The sequence below is a fragment of the Limulus polyphemus genome, unplaced genomic scaffold (assembly GCF_000517525.1).
Source record: "Limulus polyphemus unplaced genomic scaffold, Limulus_polyphemus-2.1.2 Scaffold3564, whole genome shotgun sequence".
In the NCBI taxonomy this organism is placed as follows: domain Eukaryota; kingdom Metazoa; phylum Arthropoda; class Merostomata; order Xiphosura; family Limulidae; genus Limulus; species Limulus polyphemus.
This window is the reverse complement of record NW_013669174.1, coordinates 83,660-101,990: the sequence shown is the minus strand read 5'-3', so window position 1 is coordinate 101,990 and position 18,331 is coordinate 83,660. Positions and strand designations below refer to the sequence as shown.

General features: G+C 33.8%; 1 pseudogene; it reads left to right on the top strand.

The window, feature by feature from the left end:
* The window catches only part of LOC106469595, a 100,506-nt pseudogene that overhangs the window by 2,727 nt on the left and 79,448 nt on the right, over nucleotides 1–18,331 (top strand).

The following is an 18,331-nucleotide window of genomic DNA, read 5'->3' as shown; positions in this document are numbered from 1 at the left end:
TCTTTATTCTTGCTGTCGGGTTTCGAAGGGAGTTATCCCTAATTTTTTATATTATAGATAGTAATGCACTTAATAATTTTTATTTAATTAAATTATGCACCACAGAATATAGACTAATAACATGCAAAACTAGACAAATTCACTTACCTCTCAAAATTTTCCTGGCTTTCTAACTATATGACAAGAGCCATTTCAAATTCATCCAAGCTAGTTGTTAACTTTTCCAAGAGAACACTTCTTCTACTGTGAGTAAAATTGACAATATTCTGTTCAGAATACAATGTTATGCAATACATCATTTGGTGGTTGAAAACCATGACTTTCTATTGGTTATAGGTAATATAATGAAACATAAGAGAGAACTATCAACGAATTGTGAAAGAGAGTGGGTGTGGCAGGAGGGGTCTGATTTTCTATTTGATAGCTCTGTAACCAAAAAAAATTGAAGGCTATAAAACATATGGTTTGTTTAAGCAATTACGATTTTATAGATAGTATTTTATGTTTAATTTTGTATATTTTCGAGGGGTGATGGATAAAATAAGATGATAACATGCTAAGACAAAATGTGTCACGTGGGTCACACTAGTATAAGTTCACAATTTTTTTTTTATATATTCCCTTGTAGAATTAAGAACTTAAACTTCTATACTATTAAAATATGGATTATTACCAAGATTTTAAGCTATTCTAGTTGAAGAAACATAAACAAAAAGTAGTATGAAAAAATTTTGAATGTAAGACACTAAAACCTTGTGTCATGCACATTAAAGGATACCCGGGGCAATAGGGTTAAGGACAGTCTTCATAGACAACAGTTTGAGACTACTGATGTTTTTAAAGGAACTGTATACTGTTGGATTCATAATACCACACTAAATTTTTCCAAACTAGTGAAGGTATTTTTCTTAAAAGGGACTGTGTTGAGAAGTCAAGTTACCACAGTGTAACTACTGTTACATGTTGGTTGCAGTCTGATATGGTCAGTCTGCAAGAAATCCTTTTTCTTTGTGAAAACCCTTTGTATGAGTGAATTTAATACTTTTAGTAATTTTAAAGGTTTTTGGTGTGTTTATTTGATTCAATATTTCAAAATAAATTTTTTCTTTTTCTTTTTTTTCATGTATATATATTCTTGTCTCTTGTATAAATTTCACCATATAATTACTGTATTTTCTTAAACATTGAATGACTGCTAATGGAGGAAAAAAGCAAATTAAAATTGTAGAAATTTACACAGTTAATCGTGTTTCTTATATACTTGAAAATTTTTTGTAAAAAATAAAGGAAGATATCTTTTAAAAGAAAATATCTATTTTTTTGTTAAGAAAACAGAAGTTTCTGTATGCTATAATGTTATTAACCTAATAACTACTTACCTCACATAAAAGTAAATCACCACACTATTAAAAATGAATGAATTATTAAGATAAATCTATTTCTCGACTTTCACTGAACTGTTTGGGCTCAGCATTAATGGATGTCTGATATTTATTCTAAAGATTCTGTATTAGACGTGCAATATGTTAATGAATACTTATAAAGTTAATACCTGAATGTATAAAATGGAACTTTAAAATGAATTAGTTAAAGGTGTTTTTCAAAACTGTGTTGCACATCAAAATTTTGACATCAAAAAATGAAATACAAATAGCATTCTATGAATTTTAAGTCTAAACTAAATAATATATGGTAATTTTGTTCCAAATTTCATGCAATGTGATTAAGAAGGAAAAAGGGATGTATGTGATGCCTTTTCAATATTAAAAGGTACATTTAGTGTGTGTGTGAGAGATTCAGAGCTTGTGAACAGTGTGTAGGTTAATAAAATATTTAGTTCACATGTGGAAGGAGGAGTCGCATTTGATTTGAAATTGGCACAAATAGTTTTTTTTTCTACAGGTGGAAACTAGAGGTAGTGTGAAAACTATAGTACATTTTTTGTATTTTTATTGGTATATATGAACCTCTTGTGTGTTGATGTTAGTTTTCTTTCAATATCATGATCACTGCTTTGCATTAGGTTCTGAAACGGTACTACCTCACTCACCCAAAGCTATCTCGATCCTGGTTTGCCCTCTAAGCATTGCTAAAAAAATTTTACGAAACAGAGCAATATACCCCGTCATTTTTGCAACATTTCAGAACATGTGCTAATCATGTGCCTATCCTCCACCAATTATAGTGTTCCATCTATAATAGTGCAGCTAGCTACCTCTACTATTCTCAGTTCTCACGTTTCTCGATTGGCATTCTAGTGTATAGATGTGTGTTTTAACTCGTTTTCCATGTGACTACAAAATTTTAATTGTACTTGATCACAAATTAATATCAGTCTTAACTTTAAGTTTCAACTTATTATATTTGATTTCCATTGTTTCTACTTTGTTTTGGAAATATATCTGTTTTCTGAATTCTAATTTGTTCGTATGAATTTGAGATTTAATATAGCATATGATGAAATTCCTGCATTAGTAGACAATGGTTATGACACAAGTTTCCAGGTCTCAGGATCGATGCTCTCTGCTGGGGAAGCAGAGGCTTCAGTTTGTGTCTTATGTGTGGCCAACAGTTTCTTCCTTTCATGTTATGATTTTTTGTGAGGAAGAAAAAAACTATTGTGTGGAAATTGTTTTCCATGGCACTTTCCACCTGTTACCACACCTCCATGTAATTTGCTGGGTTAGGTATTGGTCTTTTTCCCAGGAGATCTGTGGTAAGTTTTTCAGTGTATATTTCTCACTCGCAGTACGCATACCCATGTTTAACGAGTTTATGTGTGCTTGTTTGGATGGTGTGCTTGTCCTTTGTCATATAGGTTCTTTAAGTTTTGTTAGTATTGAGTACTTTCTCTAAGTATGTTTAGTTTATCCCCCAGTGGTATGCCTGCAGACTTACAATGCTAAAACTGAGTTTCGATACCCATGGTGGGCAGAACACAGATAGTCCATTGTGTAGCTTTGTGCTTAATTCTAGTAAGGTACTCTCCCTCCACCAACAAGATTAGCTTTTCTCATATTGTATGCAAACGTTTTCAGAAATGCATGCCATAAGCCTTCATCATCCCTCTGTTGGAATCCAAAGTTCCAGCACGTCTCTCATGCAAATCATCATGTGTTACCTCTCCACCAATAGGAGAGTACTACTATAATGTGATGCATGTAACTCCCACTATGCACCACTTCCGAACTATCACTTTCTTGTTTGGCAGCGGTCGAGTTCAGACGTTCTTTCTTACATTGTTCAGTTAACTTGAAGTGGTTTAATTTTTTATATTTTTCTTAACTATATTTAATACACTTCACAGTTGTGGAGTTAACATTTTTATTAAAGCATTACTTCTTTGTGTTTGCTGATTTTTCCCGCTTATGAATTCTGAAGTTACAATCATGACTTCAGGTACTTTGCCAGCCGGGCCAGGAGTTAGCCACTCCTTCCCATTCACTACCTGATGATTCAGCTCGCCAGTCATCGGTCTTTTCAGACTTTGTCTCTTACACCTGTTTCATATGACCCCAGACATTCCCTCTTACATGAAACAACTTCCCGACCCTATTTAGTCCCTCAATATTAGGGTTCATGTGGACTGATTTGCCTCTCAACTGGGGGAGGGCATTAGTATTCCTCATCCCCTATATACTTTGGATCATTCCGCTCTTGCTTATCATCAGGCACACTTTCCCTTTCTCAACCAACAGTTGTTGGGGGCAGTTCTACCTGTTTATAAATTACCTCGGATTTTGTCTCTGGTTCCCCATCCACAAGTCTTGGCCCCATCTCATCTGTTCCTTTATGTTTACCCTCCCATCTGTTTACTTCATTGGTTGATTTCCTTCATCCATGCCACTCCGTGTATGGTCCTTCTGATTGCTCCTTACTGGCCCACTCAACCTTGGTTCCTGTAAGGTTGCTCCAACTGCAGGTTGTCCCTCCCCTTCCTCTTCCCTTCTGGCCCACCTGCTCTGTTAACCCCAGTGACTGGTGCTCCATCCCACCCTATCCATCCATTGTTTTCATGCCTGGCTTTTGGCAGGGGGTTCCAGTTTCTCTCTCAGGGTAACTTCACATTTAGCCTGTTCCATTTGCCCTTCTTCTTTGGCTATCTATCAATGCAATTGGAGTGTTTATCTCTCCTGGGTACTACTTCGGGGTTTCTGGACTTCTCACCCAATGGTTGCTTGTATCTCTGAGTTTGTCACTTTCAGGGTTTCAGGTGGTGTTATCCCATACCTTCAATTTTTCCCATTTCTGCAAGAGTCTTTGCATCCCCTGCCATTTTCATGTTAATCCTTTCCTTCTGGCTTCATCGGGCACCAAGGTGTCCCCCGGACTGGGACAATAAGGTGGTCCTTCATGCCCTCACTTCACCTCTGTTTGACCCTCTGTCTATGTGTTCTCTGTTTTACCTAACTTTGAAAGATTTCCTCCTCCTGGCCTGCGGGCATTGTAGGTCGGATGTTTTTGCCCTTGATGTTACCAGGACCTTGTACTGCTCCTCCTACCTTATCTTTTACCTGGACTGTGCTTTCAATCCTAAGACCTCTGTGGCTCGAGAAGGTCAGTCCTCCTTTTCCCCTATCTGCCTATATCTCATCTATACCCTCATCTTGATTCAGATGGACTCCTCTGTCCGTCTGTGCCCTCCATTGTTATATTGCTTGCACGGCTTTCTTCCGGAGTCTCGTTCCTGCCTTTTTATCCCTTCGCAACGTTCCTCTTCTCCCAATCATTCCCTGGTTTCCCTGACCCATTCAGTTCGATGTTTGATCAAGCTGGTCTATTCCTCCCAACATGATCTCTTTGACGTTTCCTCACACCAAATCCATCACTTTACTTTCTCCCTTGCCTCTCGTCTTTGTCGGCCATTGGAGGAGATTCTACAATCGGGCATGTGGACGACTCCTCACACGTTAATCACATCATTGTTTCTGCTTCCTCGGTGTATTGCCTGCTGCATGTGGCCATTCTACAGACTTTGGCATGACTGTGACACGAGGTAAGTCCTTACTAATGCTTTCTCATGGTGAGTGGTGCCTGCCCATGTATTCTGTCTGTACTTGGAATGGATTCTACTTAGATGACTATAACCATTTGCAGACATCTTGCTATCAAATCCCCACTGTAAGCCATGTTGATTCTTCTACATTTTCCATGGCTATATATGCTCACCTTTGAGATGGGGTGTTTCATAAAATCACTAGAGTGTAAAGTCCTCAGGATAATTGTGTCATAATATGCCTGTCCCAGACCATACCACCCATAGATGACATGAGTAAAGCAGAAGGTGATTGCTGCCCATATCTGCCATGCCTAGATTGAATAAATCGGTGTGGTCTTCTTTTAAAAATAGGGTTTCGTGATCACCCATTGCACTTTTTCCTCCTTTTCTTCCAGTGGAGTATGGGAGTCTTTAACACTTACCAGTTCCAAGCTGCTGGTGTGTTTGACCATGGAGTCAACCTGCTGGATGGGTTCCACAAAGATGGCTATAACCATTCATTTTAGAGTAGTGCGTTGGTGATCTGCCGATGTAGAGCAGTTACAAGATCCTTTGGATGAGTTACTAATTTCTAGAGTTGAGATGCTCAAATGTAGTTCACTCTTCCGATTGGGTACCCTCCTCCTACCCTCGCGTGGATGTCAGCACCCGGTGAGTGAGGTTTTGGAGATGGAGTGAACCAGTCACATAAGTCCTCGCACAGGTTTTGGGTTGTTGATCTTTCCCTCTTGACTTGTCTTCTATGTTGTGGGTTGCAGAAGGTCTATGTAGCCTGTTTCTGCTTCTGTTTTGGGTTTTCACTCATGTGGTGATGAAGTTGTTACCAACCTGGGGTTGTTTTGGGCTCATTTCACAGTTGCAGGGGTTGAGTGCATGCGATGGACTTCTCTCAGATTCCAGATAACACATTCCTGGATCCTTGGCATTAGGCTACCCCGTGAGTTCCTGGAGTTGAATGTTAGATTTTCTCTTGACTTTGGAACTCGAGGTGAAGGTGGTATGATCCTCATTCTACCTTCACAAGGATGTTGGTACCCAACAAGTGAGGTTTTGGATGTAGTTGTCTTAACAAGTATGGTCTGTTGCACCTTAGCCACTCTACGCCATGGGACACATCCTCATTTGCCCACTTTCAATCATGGATAGATTGAATGATTTTATTTTCTGTTTAAGAACACATTGCTAAACTATCCTTTCCCATGCGGATGTGCTCCCTGTTCTGCCATGTCTGGTCCTTCTGATTATGTTGATGTTCCTGGCAAAGAGATGGCTCAGGGGGATACGCCTGTGCTTCTTTCGCACTGGTCCCTAATCTGATAGCTACCCATCTGTTACCATATTTCTTCTGATGTTTTTATGTTAACGTTCTCAAAAAGACAAGTTCACAATGCATTGAGATGTGCATCTCTGATACATGTGTATGTGTAATAGACATTTGGGTTCTTTAGTAGGTTAGTAGTATACATTGTACATCTATACATTTTAATAATTCGCAAAAGTTCATGGTGTATGTTTATCACATTAGTATGTTGCAATAATGGCAACTCTACTTGCAGTAAGCTATATTAATTCTTGAAAGACTTAATTAGTCTGTATTTGTCATGTAAAGCATACAGTATTTTGAAAACATTGCTATACTTTGTTATTTCTTAATGACTATGAACAATTAAATGATTAAAGTACATTATAAAAATATCTATCCAAGGATGTTAAATAGATTGGTTTTAGTAACTGCTAAATGTTTTATATGGTATTTATAATCCTTGTTCTAGCAAATTTTATAATGTCAAAGTCTACAGTAAACCTTGATTAAACACATCTGCATGAAATAATTAATATTGAGATGCAATTCATTGAAACATGTAACTGGATGCTGCCTAATGTAGTCTTCCTAAAATATTCTCAATCTTTATTGTTGCATAAGATTTATAAAATAGTTCTCATTCTTCTTTACTCCCAGCATTTCTTTTCAATATATCAATATTTTATGGTTTTTCTAGTGAGGTTTTATTATTTATATCTGTTTAAAGCAATACTTTTTTTTAAATGATAGACATGTATTTCTCTTGTGTAAAAGACTTGTATATCTTATTTGTCTCTTGCTCTTTTTTAAAATCTAAAATATCAGTTTATACTAAGGAAAGACTAGTTTTGGTTTCCTTATTTGTAGATGGGTATTTACTGGGTACAGAGGAGGGTTACTAGGATGATTCTGGGGATGGAAGGGTTATTGTATAGAGATTGGTTAAAGTTTCTTGAATTATTTTTTATCTTTAGAAAGTTAAGAGATGATCTTATTAAAAATTACAAGGTTATCCAGAGGATCAATAAGATAAAGGCCTTTGATTTTTCTTCTGTATTCTAAAGATAATAGGATGAGAAGACACAATTTTAAGATTTGGGATTGTGGGATTCAAACTAATCTTGTGAGAGTAGGGAGAGTACCTTATCAGAAGTTATAATTTTCATAAATGAAAATGTATTTCTGATAGGTACTTCCCTCTTCTCACCTATTCTCCCCACAATCTTCCGCTTCTCGTGTGCTCTTCGAATTGAGAGTTCAGTAGTGGTGCGTAGAAGGAGTCGCATATGCCATGTGATAGTAGTGCTCTCCTACTGGTGGAGAAGTGACGCATGATGATTTGCATGAGAGATGTGTTGGAACTTTGGAATCCAACAGATGGATGATGAAGGCTTGTGGCATGCATTTCTGAAAAAGTTTGCATAGCACTAAATGAGAAAAGCTAATCTTCTGAGAAGAGGGAAGTACCTATCAGAAATACATTTTCATTTAGGAAAATTATAAGTTCCAAACAGAGAATGTTTAGATTATGTGTCTTTTTTGGCTACACTTCATGACAGTTCTACAGGTTCTATCTGAAGGTTTTTCCCTTCAGTTTCACTCCTCTCTCTATCCACTTCCCAGATCTCCTTCCCTTCTCCTCGGAATCATACCTTGTCCAGTCATCTTGCCAAGTCTGTTTGAGACCTCCTACACAAAGGACCTATTGAACGGGTGGTGCCCACTCAACCAGGATTTTACTCCTGTCTATTTGTTGTCTCCAAAAACACAGGGGATTGGAGACTCCATCATAGATCTGTCCCAGCTGTATACCTATCTGGAGACACCTCACTATACCACATAATCCTACCTCTCAGTTCAGTGGTTGTTTTTGCCAGCGCTTAGAGTAATCAAGTTCAATGTGAGGGACACCTTTCTTCATATTCCAATTGCCCCAATATCACATTGTTTTCTTTGGTTTGTTCACAAGGGTTCTGTATTCCAGTTCTGGGTGCTGGTGTTTGGTCTTTCTTTAGCTCATATGTGTTTTGTCATGTGGTACACCCTTTTGCATGTCAATTTCACTTGCTGGGTCTTCAGACTCACAATTATGAGGATGACTGTCTTCTGCTTGTCTCTTCCCATGCCCGGTCAGTAACTCACTCCTACTGCTTGGGTGGGGTTTCCCATCAAGTTGGAGAAGTCCTTTATTACCCCCACACAGTATTGTTTATTGGGGGTTCTCTTCAATTCCCATCTACGTCTAGCCCAGCCTTTTCCACTTCAGTTCTGGGATATGGAGCGGACAGTCATGAAAGCCCTACCTTCTCCTTCTCTCTCTTCACAAATGGTTATATCTCTTTTGTGGATGTGATATTTCTTAGAAGATATTATTCTTTTGGGTCAGGTGCACATACATTCCCTTCATTGGATGCTTCTCAACCAGTGGAACTTCTCCCACAATCCCTTGGACCATTCCATCACCCTTCCACCTGGGATCAGGGCCAACCTTGCTTGGTGGCTTGACAGGTACTTGACCACAGTGGGGTTCCTGTTCATTCTCCTCATCTTGAATCTCATCTGTTCACAGATGCTTCTTTGGTAGGTTGGGGGCTTTCCACAATTCTCAAGAGATTGTGGATTGGTGACTAGTTGAGGAGGCTACTCTCCATATCAATATTCTGGAACCTTTGGCAGTTCATCGGGCTCTGTATCATTTCATACTGTTCTTGTGGGGGCAGGTGGTTATGGTTAATTCTAACTATTCCACTGTTGTAAGCTCCATCACCAAACAAGGGGAAACCAAATCCAGATCTCTGTATTTTCAGACTCTGGATCTCCTTTACTAGGTCAACAACCATGACATGACAGTTCTAGTATGTCATGTGCCTGGAATTATGAATCTTATGTCTGATCACTTATCCCTTCCCAATCAGGTTCTCCTCATGGAGTTGTCCCTTCATCCTTAGGTATTTCTGTGGGTGTGTAATAGGCTATGCCAGTAGTTTAACATTTTCCAATCTTTTCTACCCTGAGGTGCCAGTAAGTATAACCACCACCATATGTTCACACAATCTGAGTGACAGTTTTCTCAACTTGCTAGTTTCAGTAGAAAGACCTCTCACTTGTTTGTGTTAGTTACACTTTTTCCTTCCAACAATGCAAGCATGAGAAAATAGATAGCTAATAATCTAATTAAATGTAACTTGTGGACAGAATTAACAACTTTTTTTCATTTGTGTTTTAATCCTTGTATTTTGGCTTTTATGTTTCAGAGACCAGTAGTTATTTTTTGAGGTAGTGTGTGTTTAAACTATGTTCGAAATCCATATCATATAATCAAGGAAACACTGAAAGAGGCAGAAATTAGTCATTGGCTTGACATATTAGCAGGCTACACACTACTATTCTGTTTATATCTTAGAAATAGGATGAAAAAATTAAAATTGTGAGAGGAGGTAACAGGAAAAGGAATTCTGTTGGGAACTTACTTTTTAGTAGTATATATAGTAATGTAAATATATGGGTGTGTTGGCCTAAGGATTTTTCTACAGTAGGTGTCTGTGACTTGGTGATAAATCCGACAACAAACAAACAGCTTGCACTCCACTTGTTTTTAAAATAGTATATGTATTTGAAACAAGTTAAACATATGTACAAAATTCTTTACACTATGAAAGTCATAGTTTTATCTCAAACACTATACATTTCTCTTCTTCTTGTCAAAAGTCTGCTTAGGCCAATTCAATTGCTTTTGAATTCAGTTGACAAGCCGAACTATTTTTCTCTATTTTTAATGCAATAGTGTCCGTGTATAATTCATTTACGTTGTCTTTTGAGTTACCACAGTTGTATCCTGAACTTCCAATAATCATTTGCTTTTTGTGCTTCCAATAATCTTCTGCTTTTTGTCAAAGTCCACACAGGTGGGTTCAATTAGTTTAGAACACCCTTTGATGAGACAAGTTATTCTCCTTATCTCTTTTAAAACTGTTAATCTCACTCCAACATATCAATCATTAGGCCACTCACTCTCACAATAGTTAACTTTACGTGTTTTTTTTTACTTTTCTGTGACTTAATTTTTCTTTCATGTGACTTTACTTTTACTCTGTTCTCGCTCATATGGTTGCAGCTATTTATACGTCTATCACTTAGGCCTCTAAAAATCTCCATAGCCTCGACATCAGTGAATTGCAAACACAAAAATTAATAATACTACCTACACTAAACAATCTTTTATATCTGACAAATTCATACCTTGTTTTACATTCAAAACAACTACAAGAGCAATAGTATTTTGATTCAGAATTCTTATCCTTCTTATGAAGTGATAGAATTTTAAATATTATTCTTTATAATTCTTAATTTATTATGTTTTTTAATATGATAATTGCAACATGTTTAATTTTTAATTTATAGAAAATTTATTCCTTTTGTATTATTAAATCTATTGTATTTGTTCCAATTTGTAGCAAATGGAAAGGTTTAAAGTAGTAGAAAGAGAGACCAAGACCAAAGCTTACTCCAAAGAAGGATTAGGGGGAGCACAAAAAGTTGATCCTGCTCAGAAAGAAAAAGATGAGGCCATTAACTGGTTATCTGTAAGTGCGATAAACTTTTACATCATTGATTTAGGAAAAAATTTTGTTTTGTTTAATCTATACCCATGCACACACACCGATATTTTAATTAAATAAGACATAACAACGTATGAATAGTTTCATCTTTGGTGTATGAATTACACATTCTCTGTTGAAAAACTAATTTTGTTATTAGTATATTTATTTCACCAGGACAAAAGAAATCTCAAATAATCATGGAAACTTTTGCATATGTGTGAAAATTTTTAACAGTACCATTACATTACTGCAAAACCATCTACACTTGCACTTGACACATTTACATGAAATTTGTTTACATTTCAAAATTAACTATCTTATTGAAATACAAGTTAGGATGAAATGACAAAGTGATTATCTGTGAAAAATATACGTACCTTTTACATTTTATTTTCTGTTTTAACTTCATTAAAAATTAAGAAACAATTTTTGGAAATACAAATTTTTGGTAAAATTTGTTTATTAAAAAAATTAGTTGATCTGTTACATAGTAAATTTTAGAAGGTCAGAGGTTTTGTTTTTTAAATGTCTATGTAATACATAGTTTCTTTTTTTTTATTTGAAAGTAGTACTAAGCATAGAAGACTATTGAAAGCTAATTTATTATTCTTATAAGAATTACATTTAAAAAGAATCGTGCTTCCTAAGAATTTTTAGATATACGTTTTTAAGCGTATGTTTATAATGAATTTCCTGTAACTTAGCCTGCTAAAATTAAAATAATTTACTATGGTTATAACTTAAAGTTCTAAGGCTGCGGTCCACAATAGATAGCTCATGGGCCACATTAGGCCTTGAAAGCTTGATTCTTGGATGTAACTATGATTAGATATTGCACATGTAAGCAAAACTGTATTTGGGGAATGATATATCTTTAGCCTTTGATTTTTATGGTGATCATGTGAAGAGACCCATTGTGGAAGATAATTGGAGATAACTGCTCTAAAGTGTGGAGGTTAGAATTGTTGATTTATTATTGATAAGAAGTTTTGTCTAACAGCAATATTTGTTTATTTTTAGTCATCAATAGAAGCTTTAAACATTCAAATTGACCAGTTTGAATGCGAAAGTGAGTCTCTAATGATTGGCTTCAAAAAGAAAAAAAGTGATAAAGAGGTGAGATCTGTACTTTGATGTTATTATTTGTTATAATTGTTTCTGTATTTCTTTCATGTCCGGCACTATATTGAAAAACTAGTATCAAATTGTTAAAGGCAGTATAGTGCTGAGACGTTTCTTTTTTGTCCTAACAATAACTTTTTAAATATATATAAATATCAATGTTGTAATCAATTCAAAGAGGATAGTTATGTAATTTTCTTTTTTGGAGAGGCTTGAATTCGAAAAACTATAAAAATAAACATATCATATCTCTAAACTAGAAATAACAATAAAATCTCAGTTAAAGTTTATCATACTAGTTGTAGCAAATGATTTAAGACAAAAGGAAAAATTATATTTATTTTCTATGGTCAAGTTAAATTATGTTTTTAAATGACCAAGACTATCATTGACATAAAATGAGATGATTTTTACTAGAGCATTGTTTTGATTGTCTTACTATGGCCATTGACAGATGTAAAAGAAAAAGGAAATTTATTCCTAAAACCTTCTTACATGCTTTTTAACATAAAACAATACTCAAAAACCACCAAGTATTTGCACAAAACATTTAAATAAAACAGTTAACAAGTAATGTGTACTTTTAAGAATAATTTAAAAAGTTAACTCAAAAATACATATGAATGCAAAATACATTTCCGTCTGCTTAGACTTGCAGGTGTTCTGTTAATTCTAAAAAATAATAGTTAATAACAAATTAACAGGAAAATGATAACTTGAAGCATGGCAGTCTTTTATATTAATGTTAAGGTTGATGTTCTAGGTTTTATGTACATCATTATAAGATTTTGTAATACTGTGTTCATTTTGTGTTTTTAATAATTAGAAAAATTCCATGTAATGTTAGCATACAAATGTTTTACATGATGAGCAGTTGTATTCAGTAGCAAGATCAAAAATCTCTTAAAATCTGTATGGATCATTGGTCAGCAACTGTGTGGCTAAGCTGGTTCACCTTTAGTCCTTGTTTGTATTCAGTTTTAATCTTAACTTGTAGTAAGTCAACAAAATATTATCATATAATGGAGCTGTGTATGGAGACTTTGTTATCAATGTTTTTGTAAGACAACTTTCATATTTAAGATGTGCTGAAAATAGCTAAGTTATTAAAACTTAGATGATGTGATGTTTTTGTACATCCATGGCAAGTTGACATTTTTGTGTTATTGTGACTGTGTTATAGCTATGCAGTTACAGTAATAATGTTATTATGATTAGTGTATGTATTTGATTTCATTTTTTAATAAGAAAGCAAATCAACTTCAGAATCTGTATACCAAAAATACCATTCATAAACCAACTATAAAAACTGGTAATTTTCCAAAAATATGGTTTAAAAAGTAGTAAATAAATTAAAACTAAGTAGACTAGTATACTATGCTTAGTTTTATGTATTTGGAAGTTACAACTGCAGAGTGATACAGGAACCAACAACTAAATAAAAAGTTTATGAGGGAGAAAAAAAATTCAAATACTGAAATTAGAAAGAAAGCAGGAAAATAAATAATTCAAAAGTTATAATCATATTTGTTGCAAGACATTAGTATTAGGCCTGTTTCATTTTTAAACACTACAGTCTTAATCTAGTCTTGTAGGGATTTTCAAGAATTACAATAGTGTATAACAGTAGTATTCCAATCACACTGTTTTTATCATATCCATTGCCAACAACACATTTTGCTCAATCCAGGGCTCTTTATGTTGGCTGTGATACAACAAACACAGCTGCAATTGGAACAGTATTTATATAAGTCATTTGATACACTAACAGTTGTACAAGTTGGCAAAGAATCATTATATTTGTTAATTGTGATAAGACATTAGTGTTAGGCCTATTACATTTTTAAACACTGCATTCTTCATTTAATTCCTTAGGGATTTCCTAGAATTAGAGGGTGTTTAATAATAGTATTACAACCACTCTATATTTGTCTCATCCGTGCATTTCCCTCAAGCAAGAGCTCTTCAGGCTGGCTGGGGTCAAGATGATTGCACCACAACATTTTGATAAGCTTTCAAAGTATATAAAGTTTATATTAGCTTGATCTTCAGATATCATATGCCAATAAAACTATTATGTAATCATATTTTACCACATTTCTTATGTAGACTTCACAACTGTATATAAGCAAAGTTGTAAGTCAGATGTTGGTATGTTAAGTTAGTAAACTTTTTGATACTTGGATTATGACTTTATTTAATCCTTTGCTTGTCTCTTTATCATGTATAAATGTTTTCTCCTTGTCTGTGGAGTTCTTACATTAACACATACTATTTATAGTCTTGCTTTGAATCTTCTCACTTTTACTGTATATGTTAGAGTTGGATGATTAGTGGAATATTCCAATCGATGCACTTATTTATTGATTATATTCAACTAATTGATTATTATGTCATCAAAGCAAAATAAAAAATACATGGTGATCGTCATCAAAGTAAAAAATATACTTATGATACTAACAAGTGGAATTACCTATAGTGGGTAGAATACAGGTAGTCAATTATATGTCTTTGCACTTAACAATAATCAAATGTAATGGCAATATTTCGATTACTCAGATTGTTGGAATAATGGAGAACAGTAAATAATCCAAAATCCCAATTTTGATTAATTAGTTGTTTTTGAGACATTCGATTTAATTGTAATTTTGATTGATCGATTGTTGGAATAACCAAAAACAGTAATAATTAGAACAACTGGTTTTGATTAGTTGCTTATTTTTGTGACATTAATTGATTTAAATGCAATTTTTGTTAATTGATTGTATTTTATGACACTGATGTTATTGCTGCTAATAGATAATATAATTATCAAGCTGTAATGTATACCTTTACACAGTATGTGATTACCATAGACATATTTAATATGCTTAAGATAAATTTTATTAATAATCAGTTTTAAACAGCTGTGAACTGTGCTTTTAAACATTGAGAATGCTCCCTGGTTTATGAGGATTTCACTCACTAATAAACTAAATAAGTTTACTAGATATATAGTAAAACAATATTTAACATAAACTTATATATATATGATTATAATAGTTTTAACAAAACTTTACTTAAAATTCATTGGCACTTGTGTAAATGCTCAATGTTAAAAACTCACTTTTTAATAAACAATTTTATAGTACACAATTCTAAAAATTAGATTGTTCCCAGTCTCAAAAGTACAATAAAATATCAAATAACTTATTGTACAGGACAAAAGAAAAAACCCTGAATAGGCTGGAAACAGTCTCATACACTCAACATGTTTCAAAGTGTTTACTGTGTCATCTTCAGAAGTGCTATTGTAAGAACCACATTTATTTATACCCTTACAAAAAATCACCATAATACAGTTTACACATTAAAGAATATCACACCATCTGCTGACAACATTTTCATCAGGTCCATCATACTTATTCCATATTTTAAATTTACTTTTTTATATTTGATTATCTCAATAGATTTATGTACATTCATATTGATAACATTTTTAGGGTGTGTGAAAATAACAGTTTTTTCACATTGAATTGTGTGTTAGTTTCATTAATATATTCTGCTAATAGTGAAATACAGTAGTCCTTCTTAGATACGAACGATCTATCTGCCATGATAAAAAAGTCACATCTGACAGGAAGTCTTTATTCAAAGAATCAGTAACCAGATGATGAACGAGCGAGTTCAAGCTGTGACAGTTGCTATTCCCAGGGGTTGAGCATAGTGGTTTATATACTGTATAGGTAGTCGGATAACATAGCAAGTTGGTACACTGTATAATAATAATAATAATGGATAAATAAATCAATAAAGAGAACTTAAAATTGTTTTGTTTGTGTTTTATGTAAAATAATTTATTCGTAAATCACATTTATTCCGTAAACATCCATATGTCACATTTTTATTACATACACATAAATATTACAAAATTTATTTAATAAAAAATCATCCATCTTTGTTTTGCACATTTAATGTAGTCACTTCGAATGTTTTCAAGTCTGGCAGTTATTATATCAAGAAGCGTTTAGTTTTTAGTTTTCAGCACATGATTTTAGTATCAATTTATAAAATAATGTGCAATAAATGTCTAGAATTCTACATCAAAGAAACTGGAAGAAAATTGTAAACCAGATTCACCAAACATAATAAAAACACATCCCATATTTAGCACCATTGCAACTCAAAAAATCCACAGTTTATCTATACAAAACTGTAATTTTAAACAAAGAACCAAACATGGGAAACTATGTATCTAATTGAACAAAACAGCCCCACCCTAAACCAAAACTTCACCTCAAAACTCAGATCCTTTTATCCCAGTTCTAAAAAAAGGACCATTTCATGAATTTAAAAGAACCAGTAAATAAATAAGTAAGAATAAATATCTAAACTAAGTTATTGCTAGACTCTACCCAGTAACTAATAAAATAATCCTCTCTGAATACAAATACTACATAAAATGTAATATGTTGCATTAAAACAATTTTGAGTTGACTAAAAATTCTCTAATTTCCATGTTTCATTTATTTTGTTGCTTTTGTCACAATTTTTGTCTATATGAATGTCCACGTCATGTATCTATATCAACATTTCAAACCTTCTTATTATGTTCTCAGATTGAGGCATTTGCAGCTTTCACAGATGCCTTGTGGCATTTTATGCCATGTTTGATGCACAAATTAGTCGAGTCTGTTGCTCAACAAATTGCAAGTAAATCCCACTAGTAAATCCTAATCAAGTTACTTAATGTTTAGGCCACTAGCTCAAAATCTACTACATACACTTAAAGAATAAACCTAATTATGTGAGCAAAGTGAAGACAACAGTTTCTGACTGCCCCTGGTTACCTTTCAGGACCTGAAAGTTTTTAAACCAACATACCTACATGTATGTACCAAGGAGTTTAACTTGAACACCCCAGGGTACCAACATACATATGCTAAGCTGTGAAGCAATATCTGGTCAAGTGACCTCTTTGTTCCATACTATATACGCTGTATTCATGCGTCTCTGTAAATTACATTATTGGTATGAAGAAAGTTCATTATAGAGAGGTCGTTATTCAACTTTCTGCCCAAAAATCACAGTGGTATGTCACATCTGTCAGGAAGTCGTTCGTGAGAGGTCAGATCAATGTATTGTTCCGTGCACAGAAAAAAAATCGTATTTAAAAGGAAGTCATTATTGGGAAGTCATTGCATCCACCAAGGACTACTGTAGTAATATTATTGTTATCAACATTTCATTCATTTTGTATTTTCAATTTCTCCTAGTTTGTCTTGTATAAATTTTTTCACATTCACATGATATTTCATATATACCAAATTTTTCCATTAAATCAATTTTATTTTTAGTTATATTAAGAATCTGGCTAACTATGTTTATCAGTTTATATATCAGAAAACTATTTATTTATTTACAAAATCGCTTCATTATTTGACAAGATAAACCAGGTATAAATGACAATACCAAACATTATTATCAACAGTATAGGATTAAAATGTCTTTCTACTGCTATGTACTTAAAAATAATAACTCATTATTATTGTATTCTTGTTTACAACATAATTTTAGTATCCTATCCACATAAGACCAAAAAACAGTAGTTTATTGAGATTCAGTGTGACAAGGTTTTTGATTTGGCAGAATGATTACAGAGAAAGGTTTTCGATAAATAGCAGTTTCCAATTTATCCTTATTTTTACTCACTAAAACATTTGAAAAAGGTAAACAGCTACTTATCTCAACTTCATAAGAAAATCTGCTAGAATGGTGAATTTTATTAACCCTTTCGGGACTGTTCACGGGTGAAAGGCCATGTCATCATATTCGTTGACTCACATTCAAAATTTTATTGAACTACTATTTCATGAATTTATTTCAGTAAGTTTGGTATCAAACTATAGGTTATAATTCCAATTTTAGTACCATATATTACTCAATTTCTTAATTTAAAAGCAAATATTAAAAAATACAGATAAACATCTAATTTTGTGTGTCACGTGGTATGTTGAATGCAGCACTGGTTCAAATTAGATGTTTGTGAAGTCAAAATACTAAGTCTGTAGTTTCATACAAATTAGAAACTCAAATTACTGATATTGACAAGCTAGAATATAAAATAAGAGCCTCTTATCTTTTCAGTTTGGTAAGATATTGTTCATGTAATATGTCAAACACATTTTTTGTAAATGCTCCCTTATATAAACTTACTTCTATATATGACATGAATAACCAATTGGAAAGTCAGAAAGTGCCCCCTAGTAGCTTTCTTAGCCATTTTAATGGATTTGGTGCCATTTCTTTTGAAACAATATTTCAATG